Below are 5,653 nucleotides of genomic sequence, written 5' to 3' on the forward strand. Positions count from 1 at the left end.
TAAAAGGCACAGTTTTCGAGAAGCCAGGTGAACTTTCATATTATTCATTCATGAGGTGTGGGTGTCGCTGGCTAGGCCTATGTTCATTGCTTATTTCTCTGTTACAATTGTCCATCTAAGTGATAGAGGTCACAGGTTTGCAAGGTACTTTCAAAGGAGCCTTGGTGAGTTGTTGCAGTGCATCTTCTGCTGGTATACATTGCTGCCACTGTGCAGTAGTGATGAATGGTTGAATGTTTGTGGAAGGGGTACCAACCAAGTGGCTTGCTTCATCTTCAGTGTTGTTGGAACTGCACCCATCCAGACAAGGGGAGAATATTTCAGCACACTCCTGACTTGTGCCTTGTAGATGACAGACAAGCTTTGGTGGGTCAGGAAGTGAGTTACTCGCCACAATATTCCCAGCCTCTGACCTGCTCTTGTGGCTATAACATTTTTTTATTTTGTTTGCTCCTGGGTTGTGCACATCACATGGCTAAGCCTGCATTTATTGATTATTTCCAATTGCCTTTGATAAGGTGATGGTGAAGTGCCTTCTTGAACTGCTGCAGTCCGCATGATGTGGGGACCCTATAATGCTGTTAGGAAGAAAGTTTCAAGATTTTGACACAGCACAGTGAAGTAACAGCAGTTAAGTTCCAAGTCAGGAAGGTGAGTGGCTTGGGGAACTTACATGTAGTGGTGTTCCCATTTATCTTTTGACTTTGAAAGGTGTTCTGTTTCTTGTCAATGATTGACAAGAATCAGTGTGGGTTTCCTCCGGGTGCTCCGGTTTCCTCCCAAAGTCCAAAGGTGTGCGGGTTATGTTGATTGGCTATGCTAAAATTGCCCCTTAGTGTCCTGAGATGTGTAGGTTAGAGGGATGAGTGGGTAAATATGTAGGGATATGGGGGTAGGGCCTGGGTGGGATTGTGGTCGGTGCAGACTCGATGGGCCAAATGGCCTCTTTCTGCACTGTAGGGTTTCTATAGGCCGCAATTCTCCCAAAAGTGCTGCATTGGCAGGAAAACTGTTCCGGATCCCGACTGTTCTGTCCGTTCAGCTTCTCACCTGAATCTCCGCGCTCTGTGCACTGCAGAGTTCCCAGTCCTGAACCTCATTAAAAAGGCAGGTGGGCAGGGCCTATTCACGCTGAGGTTTAACAATTCTGGAACTTTGCTCATGCGCAGTGGCCCCGATCTGTCAGACTCCCCGTTTGTCGGACAGCCCGATCACTGGCCAGTCCGGGACTCCCGCAGTGGGCCGATCGCGGCCCCCGTGTCAATTCCCAAGCTGGTTAGGTGCATTGGACATGCTAAATTCTCCCTCAGTGTACCCGAAAAGGCGCTGGAGTGTGGCAACTAGGGGATTTTCACAGTAACTTCGTTGCAGTGTTAATGTAAGCCACAGTGTGACACTAATAAATGAACTTAAACTGATGCACACTGCCTGTCCAGTCTCTGCTTCCCATCAAATCCCTGCAGGAGAGGCCATTCGGCCCACCGAGTCTGCACCAACTCTTCCTATCCCCTGCCCTCTCCCCGTAACTCTGCACATTCACTAACCTACAGATCTTGCGAAATTAGGGGATTTTCACAGTGACTTCATTGCAGTGTTAATGTAAACCTACTTGTGACTAATAAATAAACTTTACTTTTTGACTTTACTCATTAAGGGGTAATTTATCATGGCCAATCCACTTAATCTTTGGAGTGTGAGAAGAAACTCACACAGACAAGGGGAGAACATGAAAACTCCACATAGTTTTATTCTATGAACTAGAGAAAGATCGGAGGGGCTGTCAGTGCTCTTCTCTGGTTTTCTGAAAGGAAATTGGAATATTTAGATATTTCCAGATCCGAGTCCATCATCTCTTAACAGCTCTGGATGCTGTTTCCTGAATTAAACTCCTCCTTCTTAATTAGTCCTTCTTATTCGCTATAATTTAATTGTTAAAATATCCAAAGATGCGCTGGAATCTGAACATCTCAGAACTCTCCGCTCACCTGACAAAGGGGCAAACCCCGAAAGCTTGTGGGTTCATAGCGAGGGGGATTGAATATAAAAGTAGGGAGGTCTTGCTGCAGCTGTATAGGGCATTGGTGAGGCCGCAGCTGGAGTACTGTGTGCAGTTTTGGGCGCCGCACCTGCGCAAAGATATTTTGGCCTTGGAGGGAGTGCAGAGGAGGTTTACTAGGCTGATACCGGAGTTGAGGGGGTTGAGCTATGAGGAGAGGCTGAATAAACTAGGCTTGTACTCGTTAGAATTTAGAAGAATGAGGGGAGATCTCATTGAGACGTATAAGATGATGAATGGGATGGATAGGATAGAGGTGGAGAGACTCTTCCCGCTCAGAAAAGACAGTAGGACTAGAGGGCACAGCCTCAAGATAAAGGGGGGGGCAGTTTAGAACGGAGTTGAGGAGGAACTTCTTCACTCAAAGGGTGGTGAATCTCTGGAATTCTCTGCCCGTTGAAGTGGTGGAGGCTACCTCGCTAAATATTTTTAAGACGCGGGTCGATGGGTTTTTGATAAGAGAGGGGATTAAGGGTTGTGGGGAGAGGGCGGGAAAGTGGAACTGAGCCACGACAGATCAGCCATGATCTTATTGAATGGCGGGGCAGGGCTAGATGGCCTACTCCTGCTCCTATTTCTTATGTTCTTATGTTCTTATGTCCCTGGAACTGTGAGGCAGCTGTGTTAACCACTGTGCTTGTTGTGGTAATATTTACTTATACATACATGGTATTATCAAGATCCATGGATAGTGATGGCAGAGGCTCCAATTTCTTTCTATCACGTGACTGACCAGGAATCTCTCCCATTCTTTGACCACCTGCCAACCATTGGTGTACATTGGAAGGATTTATAACTTGTCAGTTGACCTGTTTGGATGTGTTATAAGAACATAAGTACCATAAACAGGCCATTCAATAAAATCATGGCTGATCTTTTTGTGGACTCAGCTCCACTTACCCGTCTGCTCATCATATTCCTTAATTCTTTTACTGTTCAAAAATGTATCTATCCTTGCCTTAAAAACATTCAGTGAGGTAGCCTCAACTGCTTCACTGGGCAGGGAGTTCCACAGATTCACAACCCTTTGGGTGAAGAAGTTCCTCCTCAACTCAGTCCTAAATCTGCTCCCCCTTATTTTGAGGCCATTCCCCCTCGTTCTAATCTCACCCACCAGTGGAAACAACCTCCCTGCTTCTATCTTATCTATTCCCTTCATAATCTTGTAGGTTTCTATAAGATCCTCCCTCATTCTTCTCAATTCCAATGAGTATAGCCACGGTCTACTCAGGATCTCCTCATAAGGCAACCCTCTCAACTCCGGAATCAACACACCTTCCTTGATCAAGTCCTGGAGTGGGGCTTGAACCCAGAGTGCCCAGCTCAGATACAGAAACACTACCCATTGCACCACCAGGACTGTCTTTGCTAGACAGCTTGTGGTAGTTTAAAATAAATGAGAAAACTATAGTAATTCTACCTTACTGCTGCAGGAGGCGCTGCTGCTATCTGCAGCCTGTTTCTAAATTGTCATTTTTTTTCTCTGTAATGTCACATTTTATAGTTAGAATTGTTGGAATGCATTGAACTTTAAATAAGTAAGGAGAAACAAGTGTAGGGGTGGGGGGTCAATGCACAGTAATTGATTGGCAAAGGACCAGAGGCAACCTAGGAAACAATTATCTTCACCATGAGTTATTGTATTTGGAAGGCACAGCTTGAGAGGGCAGTGGAAGATGCAAATTTAACTTGCAAAGGGAATATGGAAAATATTTGATTCCCTGGCTAAAGGGAAATAGCAGAGGAGTGGAATTAATTTTGCTGGTGTACTGGTGGAGATCTTGTGACACTCTGATAGTGCCCCTACCTCTGGGTTAAAAGTTCTGGGTTCAAATCAAACCAACTGGCTATAGATGGTTTATTCATAATGTGGCCAAGCAGTTTAATTATCAGCCTATAAGCCTTTCCAATATGCCTAAGATGGGGAGAGTTTCCTGGTCAGCCATAGTGCAGAAGGCACTTTGCCAATCATAATCATGGACCAATCCAATGGAAGTTCATGGTTGCCAATGCCCTTTTAGTACATATTACCTTAAGAATGTGATGTATATTTGCATAGGAATTATTAATAGACCAGGGACCTTGTGATGTGATTTGAAAACCCACCATGCAAATGGAGAATTTAAATTCAGTGAATGAAATGAATCTGGAATAGAAAGCTAGTATTTATAAGGGTAACCATGAAATGATGGGACTGTAAAATCCATATGGTTCACTAATACCTTCTGCAGAAGGAAATCTGTTGCCCTTAACTGGTCTGATCTGTATGTGATTCCAATTTTCATTATCTCAACTACCCTCTGAAGTCAGAAGCAATCCCAAAAGATATAGATACCTAGTGTGGTAACTATTGCTGGATTTGCTATTTTAACATCTATGGGATGTTGTCTGGGGAGTTTTAATTCTGAGGTTAGGAAAGTAGAGAATTTGGAATTGGGTAAGCTTAAAGATACTGTGCATAGCCAATATGAAGTTAAGGATGTTTTTAGCTGATTTCCTTGTGTGTGTTTATTGTTTAATAGACATCTGTTTTGCTTCAAATTGTCACAAAAATATCTGGGACATCTTCCACTGGTCTTCATACTTTTCCTCACATTCTACCAAATTGCACAATACAGGCATTCCAATTTTCACTTCGGGGATTTGGGGAATACCCTGGCACTTAACATCAGCTGTGCTCTTAACAAAATCCTTGCAGGACAAAAAGAGAATGTATACCACACGGAAATCAAGTACCTAACCATTTATTTCAGTTTTTGGTTTCTATACATACTTTCAAACATACATATATACATACATACATATACACGACAGAGTACACATGTAACTGTCCAAATGCTTTTTAAAAGACAAAATTGTACCTGCCTCTACTACTACCTCTGGCAGCTTGTTCCAGACACTCACCATCCTCTGTGTGAAGAAATGCCCCTCTGGACCCCTCTCACCTTAAACCTATGCCATCTAGTTTTTAGACTCCCCTACCTTTGGGAAAAGGTATTGACTATCTACCTTATCCATGCCCCTTATTATTTTATTGAGCTCTACAAGATCACCCCTCAGCCTTCCAAAGTCCCAGCCTATCCAACTTCTCCTTATAAACTCAAACCCTCAAGTCCCAGTAGCATCCTAGTAAATCTTTTTCTGTACCTTTTCTAGTTTAATAATATCCTTTCTATAATAGGGTGACAAGAACTGCACACAGTATTCCAAGTGTGGCCTTACCAATGTCTTGAACAACTTCAACAAGACGCTCCAACTCCTGTACTCAATGGTCTGACCAATGAAACCAAGTATGCTGAATGCCATCTTCACCACTCTGTCCACCTGTGACTCCACTTTCAAGAAGCCAAGAATCTGTACCCCTAGATCTCCCCAGCGCCCTACCATTAACTGAACAAGTCCTGCCCTGGTTCAATCTACCAAAATGCATCACCTCGCATTTATCTAAATTAAACTTCATCTGCCATTCGTCAGCCACTGGTCCAATTGATCAAGATCCTGTTGCAATCTGAGATAACCTCCTTCACTGTCCACTATGCCAGCAACCTTGGTGTCATCTGCAAACTTACTAACCATGCCTCCTATATTCTCATCCAA

This window comes from Carcharhinus amblyrhynchos, chromosome 25, assembly GCF_965287045.1.
Source record: "Carcharhinus amblyrhynchos chromosome 25, sCarAmb.v2.hapA, whole genome shotgun sequence".
Classification (NCBI taxonomy): Eukaryota; Metazoa; Chordata; class Chondrichthyes; order Carcharhiniformes; family Carcharhinidae; genus Carcharhinus; species Carcharhinus amblyrhynchos.